Consider the following 18672-nt stretch of genomic DNA (forward strand, 5'->3'; position numbering starts at 1 on the left):
TTTTCTCAGTCCCAATCCTCGGACTCAGCACCGCCTTCTTGACCTGCAATCTTCTCCCCGACCTCTCCGCCCTCACCCCCTCTCCAGCCTATCACCCTCACCTTAACCTCCTTCCACCTATCGCATACCCAACGCCCCTCCCCATCTTTTATCTTAGCCTGCTTGGCACACCCTCCTCATTCCTGAAGAAGGGCTTATGCCCGAAATGTCGATTCTCCTGCTCCTTTGATGCTGCCTGACCTACTGCGCTTTTCCAGCACCACATTTTCAGCTCTGATCTCCAGCATCTGCAGTCCTCACTTTCTCCTTGTCTACATACTGTGTCAGGAAACCCTCCTGCACACATTGGACAAAAACTAACCCATCTTAAGTACTCAAACTACAGTATTCCCAGTCAATTTTTGGAAAGTTAAAGACCCCCATAACTACCCTGTCTTTCTCGCTCCTCTCCAGGATCATCTTTGCTCTCCTTTCCTCTACATCACTGGAACTATTCAGAGGCCTATAGAATACTCATCAGAGGGTGACCTCTCATTTCCTGTTTTTAACCTCATCCCATACTACCTCAGTACAAGAGTCCTCAAACGTCCTTTCTGCACTGTAATACTGTCCTTGACTAACAATGCCACACCGCCCCCTCTTTTACCATCTTCCCTGTTCTTACTGAAACATCTAAATCCTGGAACCTGCAACACTCATTCCTGTCCCTGCTCTATCCATGTCTCTGAACTGGCCACAACATCAAAGTCCCAGATACCAACCCATGCTGCAAGTTCACCCACCTTACTCCAGGTGTTCCTGGCATTGAATTAGACACACTTCAAACCACCTTCCTGCTTGCCAGTGCACTCTTTCTCCCTTGAAACCATATTTCTGACTCACTACTGTCAACCTCCTGGACACTGAAACTACAATTTAGGTTCCCATCCCCCTGCTCAATTAGTTTTAACCCTCCCGAAGAGCATTAGCAAATTTACCCCCCAGAATATTGGTACCCCTCTGGTTCAGGTGTAGATCATCCTGTTTGTAGAGGTCCCACCCACCCCAGAATGAGCCCAAATTATCCAGGTATCTGAATCCCTCCCTCCTGCACCACCCATGTTGCCACTCCTCTCTCTCCCATTCCTCACCTCGCTAGCACATGGTACGGGCAACAAACCAGAGGTAACAATTCTGTTTGGTCCAACAGGACCTCAAAATGGACTCATGGCAGCAGTGCAGTTGGAGTTGAGTTTTGGCTGGTGTGGTACCCAATGGCACCAGCGGCTACTGCACTGGCGAGGGTGTTGGTGGAGGTGAGTTGACGTCGAAGAATGGCATCTTTCATTCCAGCGGCAGCGATGGGGCAAGGCAGACTGATGCTTGGCCCACATGCCCATGGGCCGTAGCAGAGCACTTCACAAGAAGAATTGAATCATCATCTTTCTCCATTTTTCCATTTTTCTGTCTTTATTTTCCTGTGTTTCAAGATGGTGCCGGAGAGTGGCGACGTTATGCAACACGTTTCGCTGTATTTTGTAACAGAATACATATGATAATAAACAAATAAATACAATATTTGGGACAAAGATGTTTCTTTGCAAAAATGATATCAGTGAACTTTTCCTTAAATGTAAGGATTCTCACCAAGAATTAATTTACCATAAAATTACAATACACTATTTCCTATTACTATGATGGAGGAGCTGTGGATGGTTGGGTCTTGGACACTGGCCTTGAGGAACTTCTGCAGAGATGAGATGGCTGGCCGCCAACAGCTACAACATCTGCCTTTGCATCTTAAAATCCACCCCTCTGATCAAATGTTTTGGCTACCTTTCCTCTGGGCCCCTTTCTCTTTCACCAGTTTCTAGTTCTTACCCTCTAAGATGGACATGTTCAGAACAGTTCAGCTTTGGTACTAGTTCCTCGATCAGCAGCTCGAGTACTGGTGGCACTTGAGGATATGTTCGCTGAGCTGAGAAGTTAGTTTACAAATAGCACAGCCAACACACGCATAACAACTGCACTGGTTCCTCATTGCAAGCTTTGACTTTCAGATAACAAACAAATGTATGTTTTAAACACAAATTTAAATTGTGGTTAATGGCTCATTTTCCTACCAAACAAAGAAAATGCCTCACTGGCCTAGAAATCTCTGCTCATTGCACGGTCTAAATGGGGCACATAATTATCAGGAAAATCAGAGACTTTGTATGTTGGGTTGGGAACTCTGACTTGAAATGTCAACTCTGTTTCTCTCTCTCTCTGTCCACAAACATCGCTCCACCAGCCTGAGATTTCTCCGTACTTCTTTGATTTTATTTCAGATTGCTCTCTCTTCACTTTTACTGTAAGTGTTAGTACAGCATTCATTCGGATTCACTTCACTCCAATCCTTGTTCTGTGTTGTTCACATTACAGTTTTCAGAACTTGGTTCATGATTGGACTCCAAAAATCAGGGTTGGAACATTCTGCTAATGGTAGGTAGCACGAGCTAAATAGAACGGAGCATTTTTTCAAGCAACTTTTGTGACAGGAGTACAAGGGAGCAGGCCTAGATTTAAATGTAGATTTTATTGCCGTGTGTACTTGAGTACAGGAATACAGGAGTGCAGTGAAGAGTGTACAAAGTCGTCATTCTCTGGTACCACCTTACTATACAAAAGCCAAAAGAAAAAGAAACATCTTGATTCCACTATTCCCTCCCACCCCGCTCTGCCATGAATCCTCACCCCCACCAGGAAAACGCACTCACACAAAGTCCACCCCTCAGTCTGTAAACACTCAGGCACTCCAGGTACCCACATGCCGCAACATCTGGAACACCACCGCGTCCAGATCACCATTGCACCTGGAACACCACCGCATCCGGAACACCACCGCATCCAGGACACCACCGCATCCGGAACACCACCTGTCTGGAGCACCATTGCATCTGGAACACCATTGCGTCTGGAACATCATCACATCCAGAACACCACTGTATCTTGAACATCATTGCGTCCGGAACACCACCGCATCCAGAACACCACCGCATCTGAAACACCATCACATCCGGAGCACCACTGCGTCCGGAACGCCACCGCATCTGGAACACAACCACATCTGGAACACCACCGCATCCGGAATACTACCGCATCTGGAATGCTAACACATCCGGAACATCACCGCTTCTGGAACACCACCGCGTCTGGAACATGACCGCATCTGGAACACCACCACATCTGGAACACCACCGCATCTGGAACACCATTGCGTCCGGAACACCACCACATCCAGAACACCACCGTATCCGGATCACCACCACATCCAGAACACCACCGCGTCTGGAACACATTGCATCCGGAACATCATCGCATCCGGAACACAACTGCATCCGGAACAACACCGTGTCCGGAACACCACCATGTCCGGATCGCCAACACATCTGGAACACCATTGCATCTGGAACACCACCACGTCCAGAACACCACCGCATCTGGAACACCACCACATCCGGAACACTACTGCGAATGGAACGCCACCGCATCTGGAACACTACCGCATCTGGAACACCACCGCGTCCGGAACACCACCGCGTCCGGAACACCATCGCGTCTGGAACACCACCGCGTCTGGAACACCACCGCGTACGGAACACCACCGCATCTGGAACACCACCGCGTCCGGAACACCACCGCATCCGGAACACCACCGCGTCCGGAACACCACCGCATCCGGAACACCATTGCGTCCAGAACACCACCGCGTCTGGAACACCACCTCATCCAGAACACCACTGCGTCCAGAACACCATTGTGTCCAGAACATCATCGCATCCAGAACACCACTGCATCCGGATCACCACCACATCCGGAACACAACCGCATCTGGAATACCACTGCATTCGGAACACCACCACGTCCGGAACACCACCGCATCCGGAACACCACCGCGTCTGGAACACAACCGCATCTGGAATACCACTACATTCGAAACACCACCACGTCCGGAACACCATTGCATCCGGAACACCACCGCATCCAGAACACCACTGCGTCCAGAACACAACCGCATCTGGAACACCATTGCGTCCGGAACATCATTCCATCCAGAACACCACTGCATCAGTAGCACCACCGCATCTGGAACACCACTGCGTCTGGAACATCATAGCATCCAGAACACCACCACATCCGGAACACCACCGCATCCAGAACACCACCACATCCGGAACACCACCACATCCGGAACACCACCGCATCCGGAACACCACCACATCCGGAACATCACCTCCGGAACACCATTGCGTCCGGAACACCACCGCATCCGGAACACCACCGTGTCCAGAACACCACCACGTCTGGAACACCATTGCGTCCGGAACACCACCACATTTATAACTCATTCCTAAGCGAAGCCTCAATCACATTGCTGTGGGTCTGGGGTCACATGTAGGCCAGACCAGGCAAGGATGGTAGTTTTCTTCCCTAAAGGACGTTAGTGAGCCAGATGGATTTTTTTTCCCCGACAATCAACAATGGATTCATGGTCATCATTAGACTCCTAATCCCACCACTCAAACCAAGGTACCCAGAACATTATCTGGCTCTCCGGTTTAATAGTCCTGCAATAATAACACCAGGCCATTTCTTCAGCTTCTGAAGAAGATCAGAGGATCAGAGTAATTCAAGTGAACAAAGGCAGGATGACAACAGGAACAGTGTTATATCTGTAGAGAGAGAGAGGACTTGGGCAGTGGTCAGTGCTGATTGGTCATGATCTTCTCAAACCCCAGAGATACCAAGCCTGACTGTCATGATTGTCACAGGCATTGGTTAACTTATTCAATCAGCTTAGCATAAAATCACTCCTTGAGTAATTACTCTGATCACCATTTAGATTTTTAAAGCAATTTTTATTGAATGATTTAATGCACAAGTTATATTTGCATATCACACGGCAGCAAGCCTTGTTCCAGAGTCCCCGATATGGGTGTGGTGGAAATTAAATTGGTCTTTGTCAGTCGTGTGAAGCTCACAGTTAATCAGTGGCCAGTTTCAGGCTGTGCCAAATTTCCATTCCAATCAAAGTCCATTTGGTAAAGATCAATTTCAGCCCTGGATGTGTAATGGATACCTTTGTCCCTCTGTGGGATCCCACGGATCCATCCTGTGTTAGTGAGGTCGATCTCTTCAAACAGATTCTATGCTGCAGTTGGTGAAAACGCACTTGCCCCGGCAGGGGTCAGTTTCCATTTGAATTCTGCTTGTTGCCCCTTTCCCGAAAATGGATGGATGGACAGAAAGACAGTTTGCAGTCATAGAGTCTTTCATAACCACAAGATGTTTCAGTATGCATTACAGTGAATGAAGAAACTTTGAAATATAGGAAATAGCAGCCAATCTGCACACAGCAAGCTTCTCTGAATAGTATTGTGATAATAACAAGTAAAATATTGACCTTAAAATAATGCCAAAGGACTCTTAAAGGCTAGCAGACAGATGAGAGGGGTCCTATCTTTAATGTTTCATCCAAAGGCAGCACCTTTGACACTGCAGCACTCCCTCAGTATCTCTCTGTTAACCTGTATTGTGCACTCGATTGTCATTCAAATTTCCTGATACACATTTTCAGCCTGTGAAGTTTCGCAGTGAATCTCTAAACTCATGCTCCACATTCCTCAGGCGTCAACAAGCCATGCTCATCGCTACTAATTCTAAACAGCACTCCAGCAATATCAGGGTGATTACCCATTTCATGGACCAGCCTTCATTACAGGCTCCCTCTCTGTCACTCTCACACTGAATGAGGTGCTGTGTTAGCCTGGAGGGTCAGGCAAAGCTGGGCAGAACACCTTTCACAACTCGATGTTACAAGACAGAAAAGACTACTCTCTAGAGATCTAGACAGTCCCAGATGGAAAAGGTGAAAGGATATGGTGTTAAAGCTAGCATCAACAAAGCATTACTGGCATAGAAAGGTCAGGTGATGAAGGAAAACCACTCTGAACATCACTGTTTCTGTTTTTCTTTGTTTCAGATCTCCTGTATCTTCAGGTTTTTTTATCTGCATGTTTTAGCGCGCACTGTGCTAAGCGAGGTAAAAACAATGACTGCAGATGCTGGAAACCAGATTCTGGATCAGTGGTGCTGGAAGAGCACAGCAATTCAGGCAACATCCGAGGACAGGCAAAATCGACGTTTCGGGCAAAAGCCTTCATCAGGAATAAAGGCAGAGAGCCTGAAGCGTGGAGAGATAAGCTAGAGGAGGGTGGGGGTGCGGAGAAAGTAGCATAGAGTACAATAGGTCAGTGGGGGAGGAGATGAAGGTGATAGGTCAGGGAGGAGAGGGTGGAGTGGATAGGTGGAAAAGGAGCTGGGCAGGTCGGACAAGTCCGGACAAGTCAAGGGGACAGTGTTGCTGGAGGTTAGAAACTAGGATGAGGTGGGGGAAGGGGAAATGAGGAAGCTGTTGAAATCGACATTGATGCCCTGGGGTTGAAGTGTTCTGAGGCGGAAGATGAGGCGTTCTTCTTCCATGCGTCTGGTGGTGAGGGAGCGGTGGTGGAGGAGGCCCAGGACCTCCGTTAATACGGCTTGTGCTGAGTAGAATTGGCTTTTTGTCAGACCTACACTGCACCAGCTCTGGGTCCCCTCGCTCCTGATGATGGAGGCTAAAAATTGGATCTTGCTGCACCACAAACTACATTTGGCCAATTAAAGCTGAGACAGGTGGATGGTGAGTTGAACCGTAAGGGTTCACCCACAGCCTATTTCGTTCAGAAAGACTCGCAGATCACACATCAATCAAGCTTCTGATTGGTTATCTACTAAAATTACAAAGCTGAAGCAGGGAGTCCCAGCAGACGCTGGGACAGTGGTTTCTGCTGGACCCTCAGGTGGAGGATCAGAATGAGTGAGATGTGTGATTTGCGCAGGAGAGGGTTGGGGGGAAGGGGGCTCTATGGGGTTGGGGTTCATGGGAAGAGGTGGGTCACCAGAGAGGGCAGTGAGGAGGCTCAATAGTCAGGAGTCCCGCACCCTGGGTCAAGCCCCTTGGACCTGCACAAATCAAGGACTGTTTCCCCTGTCGACCCACCTCAACAAGCTGACCTTCCTGCACCTGTTCACCAGTCGGCTCAACAAACTCAGAATCACCTTGTCTGGAACTGAAGTAATTGCAGTTCATATGGAATTAGGTCCTTAAAGTGATCATTAATGCAGCACTCCAGGCAACCTCATCATTTTGGAGTTGGTGGGCATATCCATTATCTGGCTTCCCAGCTCCCAGGAAGGAAAGAGGAAAATTCCTGACCCTAGTTTCAGTCCCAGTCTGTGAGTTCTAGTCATCACAACAAGAACAGAACATCAATCACAAGGGGATGGAGCAGTTTGGGGGAGGGGACAGGATGTAATCGTTTAGGAGCTCACCTCCCAGACTATGGCAAGGTTCAGGGTAAAACCAATCTTCTACTTATGTCGTACAACAAGTGTTAGACCCTTTACTACTGGACTCTGCCAGATGGACCTCTAAAGTCTGAATGTGGGTCAGCCCAGAGTTGCTGACAATTTGATCGCAAAAACTTTGTCTTGATATCGGATTTCTCCTACACCCATTATATGAGCCAGGAGAAATAGTGCGGCAATAGCTAATTGCATCCATCCCGCCACACAGCAACAGTCCTCCCCACCCCTTTCAGGTACCTGCAGTGGGAAAATATTCACTACCTGTTCCTGAATATGATAAGTCTAAGATATTAAAATATTTGTGAAAAACATGCACCACTATGAATTTAAACATGAAATCCTCCAGTTAGTCAACTGTGGCATGGTTTCCTCTATTTACAATAAATCGGATTTTCCTCCATTTTTAACAGGTCATTTGCCTTCATGTCAGATTGTGGTACTGTATGTCTGAGACTCTCTTCCTCTGGGCTGCCAATCAAAGAGTACGTTGGGTCAGTCGGTAAAGCCATCGGATCTCCTTGGTTGAGCAGTGACCGGTTGTTGAGTTCGATGGGTGCAGAGGCCCTATGGCTCCTGTCATCTTTGCCTAGATGTGAGAAGATAGCATGTTTAATGAGATTTACAAAAAACCATGGACACCTGGGAGATGTTTCATTCCATTAAACTTTAGAATGTTTACAGAGTGTGATTAGATTCCAAGATCTAAACTACTTACTTTCCACTTCCTGAATTTCAGTCTTGTCTCCATCTCTATGAAAACACAAAATGAAATATGAAGACACACAGACTCAGGCAATGTTAAACAACAGTCTGCAGCTCTTGTTTTCTTAAAGTATGTGGAGAGCTGATTATGCAATATCCTCTTCGTTGTTTTGTCTCTCTCTTTTTCTTTCTCTCTCTCCCTCTGTTTCTCTTTATCTGTCTCTCTCTCTCTGTGTCTCTCTGTCTCTGTCTCTGTCTCTCTCTGTCTGTCTGTCTGTCTCTCTCTCTGTGTCTCTCTGTCTGTCTGTCTGTCTGTCTCTGTCTCTCTGTCGCTCTCTCTCTCTGTCTGTCTCTCTCCCCCCCACCCCCTCTCTCGGAAGGCTCCTCTGGATCGTTCAATCTCTCCGGCTCTGGCGACATGTTCATGGGAATGCAAGGGTTAAATGGGGATTCATATCCCGGCGCTCAGGTTGGTAACGCTCATGTTCTCTCAATGTTGGCTCGCGCGGCGCAGCGATCGTGTCCGTACCTCTGGACCAGGAGCTCTTAGGTTCAAAGTCCCTCCTGCTCCAGAGGTGTGTAATAACAGCAGCTTGGGTGGGTTAGTCGTGACCTATCTATGATGTAAGGTCATGGATGTGCGGGATTGCAATGGCTCTCTGTCTCTCTCTCTGCTGTCTGTCTGTCTCTGTCTCTCTGTCGCTCTCTCTCTCTGTCTGTCTCTCTCTCTGTCTGTCTGTCTCTCTCTGTCTCTCTCTCTGCTGTCTGTCTGTCTCTGTCTCTCTGTCGCTCTCTCTCTCTGTCTGTCTCTCTCTCTGTCTGTCTGTCTCTCTCTGTCTCTCTCTCTGCTGTCTGTCTGTCTCTGTCTCTCTGTCGCTCTCTCTCTCTGTCTCGGTCTCTCTCTCTCTCTCTCTGTGTCTGTCTCTGTCTCTCTCTCTCTCTCTCTGTGTCTCTCTCTCTCTGTCTGTCTGTCTCTCTCTCTGTCTCCCTGTTTCTCTCTCTCTCTTTCTCTTCAGCTGGCTATCTCTAGAAATGTGAAAGATTTTGACGGATTGATGGCAGGAGTATGTACTGGGGATGGTGGGAAGAAGGAAGAAAGGGATGCTGTGTCTTAGGGTGGAAGTTAAGGGAGGGGGGAAGCCAAAGGGAGTGGTGTTGCGACAAGTAATTAAATAAAACATTTATCTGGAAGAGTTGTGAATGGCAGGAAAGCAGCTGTCTGATCACAAAGTAAAGGTTTTAACAGTAAACTACAAACTAGCAAAAGAAAAACACATAAAAATGAAATGAGGACAAAGGTTAGGATCTAAAATGTTTAAACTTCCTGTTGAGTCTGACAGCTGTGAAGTACCTGATGAAAGACGAGGAGCATGCATTGAGCTTCATTGAAACACTACGGCAGGTTATGGACAGAGTGGTCAGACTGGGAGAAAGGTAGACAATTAAAATGACAGGCAAATGGGAGCTTGTGGTCAAGCTTGTGGATTGAATGAAGGTCTCAGTCTCATAATGTAGAGGAAACCACATCATGAGCAACAAATGCCTTGTATAAAATTGAAACAAATACAACTAAATCACTGTTTTATTTGGAAGGAGTGTTTGTGCTCTTAGACTATGAGAAAGGAGGATGCAAAAGGATTGATGTGCTTGGGTAATAAGGAGAACTCCATTTGGGAGTGATGGAGCTGTTAACCAGGTACCAAGGAGGAAGCAGTCCCTTCAGAGTGCTGAATGGAGAGACAGTGAAAAGGACTTTGTCCCACTTAAAATAAAAACAGAAAGGTTTTCTTGCACTCATGCCGTCTCACTCCTTCAGCCTACACACGTGTTCCTTATGCCTCAATCCAATCACCTACCATCTTCTCTCATACCAGCTCTGTTCCCATCCAGCTCCCAAGATCCCTCAAACTCTTTATGCCAAGTTAAGGTACTTTGATATCCATGTTTCCATAGTATAGACCTAATAGCCCCAGTGATAATAGGGTATGTTAAAAATAAAGCTATAAAAACAGTTGGTCATTTAGTCATAACATTCCAATTTATTTTAAAAAGACAGATTTACTTAAGAAAAATGCAAATGTCAATCATCCAGGCCCTTGAAAATATCAAAAGCAGAAACTGCAAGTATACCTTACATATTTTACATTTGAGGAAATAAAAATTGTGCAACTGACAGGATACCAGATGAGACGAGATCTTATATTTTTCCGATATTCTTATATCCCTTGTTGCCCAATACCAGCCGAGGCCTGATGAAGGGCTCCAGACCAGAACGTCGATTTTCCAGCTCCTCGGATGCTGCCTGACCAACTTTTCCAGCACCGCACTCCCAACACAGGATACCAGAAATGTCAACCAAACAAACAATTTCTTACCCTGGGTGCCAAAGCTCCTCATAATGCATACAGCATACTGAAAGACCTGGGCGCCTTTAGACCTAGGCTGGTATGTCACACATTGGGCAACAAGGGACATAAGAACATCATAAAAACGTAAGATCTTATTTCAGCCTCAACTTCACTTTCCTTCCTGCTTTCCACAATCCTTCAGCCCATTACTATTTAAAAATCTGTTTACCTCCTTAGAGTCATGGAGTCATCAAGTCCTACAGCATGAAGACAGGCCCTTTGGCCCAAACAGGTCCATGCCGACCAAAATGCCCATCAACATTAACCCCATTTCTCTGCACCTGGCCCATATTCTTCTCACCCTTTCCTATCTATGTATTTGTCCAAGTGCCTTTTAGATGTTGTGAATGCACCCATCTCAACCACTTCTGCTGACAGCTCATTCCATATGTGTACCACCCTCTGTGTAAAATTCTTACATTTATTCAATGTCCCAGCATCCACTGCACTTTGGGGTAGTGAATTCCACAGATTCATGATCCTTGGAGAGAATTAATGTCTCCTCATTTCTGTTTTAAATCTGCTACCCCAACCCTAATACTGCGACCTAGATTACCCCAGAAGGGGAAATATCCTGTCTACATCTACTTTATCCATCCCTCTTAGCATCTTCTTAATCTTAATTAGATCTCCATTAATTCTTCTAAACTCCAGAGAGTTTAGGGCTAAATTGCTCAACCGCTCTTTATAAGAGATCTCTAGAATCAATCTTGTGAATCTCCACTGAACTGTCTTCAATATAATTACATCTCTCCTCAAGTAAGGAGACTAAAATTGTACACAATACTCCAGGTGTGGTCTCACTAGTACTTTGTACAGTTGCAGTAACTACTTTTATACTTTATTTCTTTAACAGGTCCAGAAGGTGGAAAATGGGATTAGACTAGTTAGGTAGTTAGATACTAGAATAATTAGATGGTCCAAAGGGTCTTTTACAATGCTGTAGACCTCTATGGCTCTAATTCAATACCCAAATTAATATCTGAGCTCATTGCTAAGAATGCATAATGCACCTATTTTCACACCCAACTCCATGAAAATCCAACTCCCTGTGTCTGTAGGTCTCTCTCAGTCTGTCTGCCTCTTTACGTCTTTGTTTCTTTGGCTTTCTACATCTTTGTCACAAACTCTGACTCTGTTTCTCCCCAAGCTTTCTTGATGAGATAAGCTTTATCAGCTAGATCCACTGCGGTGATAATGTGGAACTCGCTACCACAGAGTTATTAAAGTGAATAGTTTAGATACATGAAATGAGAGGTTGGACAACTTAGAAGAGAGAAGGCAATAGATGGTTACTCTTGTGGATTTTGATGATGGAAAATGGGCAGACACTTAAGTGAAGCATAAACACCAATTTGGACTGGTTGGGCTGAATGACCTGTGCCATCTATCCTGCGTGATCCTATGTAGTAATGTAAAGAGCAGCAGCTAAACTGACACTTTGACTCAAACAGGCTGTGAAGTGTGAGAAGTGAAGATGTCCTAGCTCCACTGAGTTTGAAGTTGAGAAATCTTGTTAATAGAGTGTAGAGAGATCCCTACCCTGTAACCCAGCTGCACAGGCTGATGTACAGTGATTTAAATAATGCAGGGTTTCAAAGGAAGTGGAATACAGTAGAATCCTTACTGTGTGGAAGCAGACCATTTGACCCATTGAGTCCGCAGAGTACCCCATCCTATCCCTGTAACCCTACATTTCCCATGGCTAATCCACCTAACCTGCACAACCCTGGACACTGTGAGCAATCCATCTAACCCGCACATCTTTAGCAGCTCCAAAAGCTAGTGCTTCCAATTAAACCTGTTGCACTATAACCTGGTGTTGTGTGATTGTTAACTTTGTCCACCCCGGTCCAACATTGGCATCTCCTAATTGTTATGGTCTTCTAGGAGGGTCATGGTAGAGAAGAACCCATCTGTCAGTATGGGCTTCCACACAATTTAAATCATTTTCTGATCCTCCATAAACTTCCCTGCTGTCAGTTTTGTCAGTAAGAATATGGCTAGCTGTTTACCCTTTAACTGCTGGCTCTTTGATCAAACAATACACATGCTCTGTGGAAGCAGAGGTTGTGTGGATTTTCTCCTTCCCTTTGTCAGGCCTTGACTGGCTTGGTGGTGCTGGAACCTCTGTCACTGAGTAGGCAACAAGTTCCTTTTCAACCGACTTTTCCCTTCTGGGAACCACTGCGTATGCAACACCTAGACAGAAGAATGGATACGCATCGCGTGATTTTAGTTTCAACTCTGATTAAAAACAGACTTGGTAGAGGTGGAGAATAATTCAAGTCACTTACATTCATTTTCCTGTGTTAGTTGAGCACTATTATCGCTATAGTTATTAAAAGAAAAGAAGAAACTGTGAATGTTTCATTAAATGAGCAGAAGTTACAACAAATTTGCCCAAAAACTGAGAAAAGCCCATTCATACCTCAGTCCTGTTGTTGAGAGTTCATCACAAGACATGTATGAGATTGGAAAGACAAAGTTAAAAATTGCTGCGAGGAGTTTGCACTCAATTATAATTTTCTAAATTTGAATTCAACAATTTAAAGTTCTTACTTACCTTTGGCCATTTGTTGTTTTCTTCTGATTAAGTAAACTCCAACAATGCAAATTGGTACGACCACACATACTACAGCTACGATTGCAATGACTGGTTCTGCAGAAAAGAAGTAGCATTAATACGGGAACAAAACATATTTTCGTACCACAATTTATGGAATTATCAAGCTATGGATCAAATTCTGCAGCTTTAACCCAACTTGATATAACTTCAATTGTTTGAGACTCTAAGTGAATGTTTGTAACCTTAGCTTTTATGTTTACCTGTAGCTGCATGAAAATGTACCAGTCAAGTTAAAACCTGCACTCATCCAAAAGCTTTTGGGATGTGTGTGAGAATGTCCTCCCTTAGGAATGGAACTAATGTCCCATAGCAAAAACCAATGAGAAATCAATTACGTGGCACTGGTCAATTGGATCAAATGGTCTGTAAAGATTGAAGCCATTTAACTATTTCACGACATGAAAACAATGTTTACCAATAAATAAGAAAGTTTGTTCTGGGAAGGAGATATATTGATCAAGCATATGAGCCCAATCACATTGTTATTTGAATTTCAGACAACTTTGAAATAAAGAGGAAGACATGCACAATTGAACAGGTGAGTGAATTAAATGTGATATAATATAAAGTACAAACACAATGGTGGAATTTTATGAGGTCCTGAGTGACATTCATGAGGTGAGATTGTGACCGAGTTGTGAAAGAAGGCTAGTAAGGTCTTTCTTGATGTCAGGAGCAACTTGCTGCATCGTTCATGCCAGTTGCTGCACAGTGAAGTAACAGCAAGTTGCCAATGAAAGGAGGATTCCAGTTTGTAAAGCACCTTATTAATGATACAGCTCTCCTCAGTAATATTCAGATTCCTATTGACTGAATGTGCCAAACAAGCTGGACATCACAAATTCTTGATATGGAAATCAGAGAGGGTATCTGGCGTATTCAGCTCGCTGCTCACTCAAAAGGACCTCCATGTTGGACACCAGGCACCAACGTGGCAGGAGATGATCCATGGGCACTGCCACTCGTCCACAGACATTGGCATCTGACATGTGACAGTCTCCAAGAAAAACCCTCACAGAAAATCATCAGTGCACTTACTGGATGTTTCTATACTTCAGGGCTGCCCCTCAGGCTGTACTGGCAGCTCTCATTGAAATCCTATAGCAAGGATATTGTGTGCTCAGGGAGACACACCTAGCTCATGGACTGAACCAGGTGGTAACTCCAGGGTGTTCACCTACTGTCATAGCACTCACTCACTCTGTGTCTACCTTGATACCCTCAGTACCCTGGCCTCTCATTTTCTTTGGACATTTCCCCTCCCTAATGAAAGGAAGCAGGTTCACGGTATTTCTGTTTTGCTGTGCTGTTTAGCACAGACATCAAGCCAAGAAGCTTGTCATGATGGCCTGCAGCTTTCAGTCAAGAGAAGGGAGATAGCCTTCACTCAGGGGCTGCCAGCACAGTCAGTCAAGGGTAATCCCCGATACCAGTCCAAGGGCTTGGATACAGTCAGGGAGATCAGGGTCAGGAAGAGCGAGCAACTGGATATTGGGCAACCCACCAATTCCCTTGACACTTTCCACCCTACTGTGAAGTGTTTCCCTCTTAGAATGAGAGACAGGCAGTTATTACAGGAGATGGAAGTGGTGGCACGACTATTACTGTTGGTGCAGCTGGGAGGTGTTCCAAGCAGGAGAGTAGGCAGTACAGAGGGAATGCAGGGGTTAATGATGTCAGGTTGGGGAGGGTGACAGTGAGTGTGGAAAGATGTTGCAGTCAATAGTGAGACTGTTATAGAATGAGCCTTAGTGGGAGCTGGGTGCAGTACAGACTGTAAGTAAGTCTGAGGTATCAGAGAGGAGATAATGGCATCTACCTTACCTAATCTTCTTCATACAGAAGCTGGGTATTCCTCCAGATGGCTGAGACTGCTTTAACCCAGGTGGCAATCTCAGACTAGGTGGTGATTGGGCCTAATGTGTGTTCCTGGGGAAGAGGAAGCATAGCTCTCCCCACCCCCACCCCCCATCCCTACTTTGCACCACCCGCACCACCCTGTTCAGTAGCACCCCCAGTTTCCTCCACACAAAGGTGGGACACTGATTTCCCCATTTCTGACATGTCTGGGGCAAATATCAGGAATGATGCAGAGCAGTTCCAGACTGACAGAGCTTGTCCCTGCGCACAACAGTCTTTTAAAGATTGCACTGGCACCACGAAAGCCAGTAATTTATGAGATATCCCTGCAGTGTGAGTTGATCCAAGGTGGGAATAGAATCAGACAAGAGGAATGGGAGTAAGATAGATAGTTAATGATGTGAGTTTATTAATACACAGCATGAAATCTCACCTGGGCTCCTGGACAAAATCTCTTTCAAACAACTCAACACGACCGGACACTTGGACAAAAAAAAGATTCAGCCCCCAATGTGTTAATGTGTTACTCTGGTAATGTATTACTGTGCTAATCTGTTACTCTGTTAATGTGTTACTGTAGTAATGTGTTACTCTGTTAATGCGTTAATGTATTACTGTGTTAATGTGTTACTGTGGCAATGTTTTACTGTGTTACTATGTTAATGTGGTAATGTGTTACTGTGTTAATGTGTTATTGTAGTTAATGTGTTACTGTGGTAATGTGTTACTGTGTTAATGTATTACTGTGGTAATGTGTTAATGTGTCACTGCGTTAATGTATCACTGTGTCATAATGTCACTGTCACCGTATGGAATTAAATGTGAACAATTAATTTATATTTAACATTATAGGAACATTTTACTGAATAGTTATGTCTCTCCAGGCCTCCTCTATGAGATATAACTATAAGTTCTTAGAATAAAAGATAGAATTCATTAAAATTGGTCCGACCCCAAAGGGAATTGGAATAACTAACCTCAGGCATACTCAAATATTGTCACCAATATGGATAAAATATGGATTATCAATTTCCAAATTACATTATCAGATGAGTAATACCTGGCAACTTCTCAAACTGGAATAGTTTTAGAAATGAAAAGTACTAACTGAAAATAGTCACAGTAATCAGCTGTCCACAGGTCCCGCTACATGAGAAAATTTGTGAAATAAACAAATGACCAGTCTCTCCTGAAATTGACATGTTATCATTAGACACAGAACCTGCATTTCCTGCCTGACTTTACATGATGTTCTCATGCGGAAGATGAAAAAAAAAATCCCCTGCCATTTTCCAGTTTGGAGACAGTGAACTGATATGTGGGAAGAAACAACAAGGCTCATATTTCAAATAAACTAAAACAAAGAACTGCAGATCCTAGAAATCTGAAACAAATCTATAACAGTTCTGATGAAGGACCACTGAACCCAAAATATTGACTCTGCTTTCTCTCCACAGATGCTGCCAGACCTGCAAAGTTTCTCTAGCAATTCCTGTTGTTGAATATCAAGTAATTGTTTGTAGCAGAGCTAGACAGATGGATTTGTAACTAGAGAAAGCTCTGCCTGCTTTCTCAAGAAGGGCACTACTCCCAAAGGTAATGCTATTGGAGAAAAACAGCCAACATTGAGATCTGCAAAACACATGGCTATTGTTCATCCAAAGCATCCAAACCTACTGTGGTCTAGGTTAAACTGAACAACTCAAGAACATTAAAATGCGATAGTTCTAACAGCACCTGTGGAGACAGAAACAAACTGTCAAGTTCAATAAGACTCTTCTTTAGACAGTTCCAATACACTGGATTGGAAATGTTAGTACTGTTCTTTCTCTCTTCACAAATGATGCCAGATATGCTAAATGTCTCCAGCACTTTTGTTTTTATTGGAGATCTCCAGCACATGAACATACAAACAAGGGGCAGGAGTCAGCTATTGGAATCTGCTGTGCCAGTCAATAAGGCCATGATAATTCTGATTTATTCCACATTCCCTCCTTACTTACCAAGAGTCAATCAACATGCACCTTCACTTTCACTGCCTTCAGTGAGAAAATATCTCTCTTCACCTCCACCTTAAAGGGTTTATACATTGTCATACATTTTCTCATAAGAGGAAACATCCTTGCCACAGGTTAATGGTCCCCAAACAAGGGTGCCCATGTCATTGCAATTCTGTTCTGGTTATGGGTTGTGTCCCAAACTGTGGACATAATATGAGGTGAAAGAAAGTTAGTTCTAGGCAAAAGGTAAAAATGGGCATTAAAAACTAATTGCAGCACCTGGCCTGTATGTGTTGAATGTGGGTATGCTAGTGTTGGGGGACGTGTTTCATTATGATAAACAAATAGACATATGCACAAGGAGCAGGTTATGTTGGTGAGGAGGTACTGTCTCCTGTTCTTTACTCAACCCTTCCCTCCATTGTTTACAGCACGGTTAATTTAGAAAGCATCCCTTGCTTCGTGGATATTTTTATCCAAACCAAATGTATTTATATCTTGAAAGGGGTTAATCAAACCAAGTTTTTTTAAGTTCAAGAAGCAATGAGTTTATTTGCTACTTAAATGTGTTATGACTATAGGGTATGACTATAGAGATAATGGTCCCTCATTATCTCTGTAGTCACAGGATATTGCAGTTCAGGTTTTGCATACCATCTTTTATTTTGAAATATTGCTGTCTGAGGTACTGTTGATACTCTTCAGGTGCAACATCCAATAGTTCCTCTCAGGAATCTGTGTAATTACTGAATTTTTAGATACGATTGCTATTAAAAATAAACATATGTTGCACCTAAGAGATCAATATATCTGTAACTGTTTTTAGGTTGTGGTCCATTGTCATGACAACATCCATCCTGTTAAGAGTCCTCTGGAATGTGTTTCAATAAAGTTGCTTCTTAGTCTACAAAACATCAGTGAACACAAGCATTGCCTATGTAGCCTTTTCTCATAAGACAATCTTCCTATTTCAGGTATGAGTCAAATAAACCTTCTGTGAACTGCCTCCAATGTATTTACGTTCTTCAGGGAATGCAATGGCCTAGTGGTATTATCACTGGACTGTAAATCCTGAGACCCGGGTAATGTTTTGGTAATGTTTGAATCCTGCCATGGCAAATGGTGGAATTTGAATTCAATAAAAGGAAAAAAAACCAGCATTAATAATCTAATGATGATCATTAATCCACTGTTGATTGTTGGAAAATCCGAGCTGGTCTTACCTGGTCTGGCATCCTTGTGACACCAGACCCACAGCATTGTGCTTGACTCTTAACTGCCCTCTGGGCAATTAGGGATGGGTAATAAATGCTGCCTAGCCAGCAATACTCTCATCCAGTGAATGGAAAAAATAGATAAGAAGACCAGTACAGTACAAAGAATTCCATATGTGATCTCATCGATATCCTGTATAACTGAATCATAACCTTTCGTCTAAACTTATTCCCCTTGCAATGAATGGTAATTTTTTTTAGCTTTCTGAATTGCTTGCTTTACCTTTTGTGATTCATGCACGGTGGCAGTGGGTGGCACGGTGGCACAGTGGTTAGCACTGCTGCCTCACAGCGCCAGAGACCTGGGTTCAATTCCCGCCTCAGGCGACTGACTGTGTGGAGTTTGCACATTCTCCCCGTGTCTGTGT

At 44.3% G+C, this 18672-nt stretch overlaps 1 protein-coding gene across 4 annotated transcripts in view; it reads right to left on the minus strand.

The window, feature by feature from the left end:
* LOC122544520 (high affinity immunoglobulin gamma Fc receptor I-like) overlaps positions 1 to 18672 on the minus strand; it is a 223148-nt gene that overhangs the window by 78897 nt on the left and 125579 nt on the right. The gene's annotated exons all lie outside the window — the stretch shown is intronic.

The sequence above is a fragment of the Chiloscyllium plagiosum genome, chromosome 50 (genome assembly GCF_004010195.1).
Source record: "Chiloscyllium plagiosum isolate BGI_BamShark_2017 chromosome 50, ASM401019v2, whole genome shotgun sequence".
NCBI lineage: Eukaryota > Metazoa > Chordata > Chondrichthyes > Orectolobiformes > Hemiscylliidae > Chiloscyllium > Chiloscyllium plagiosum.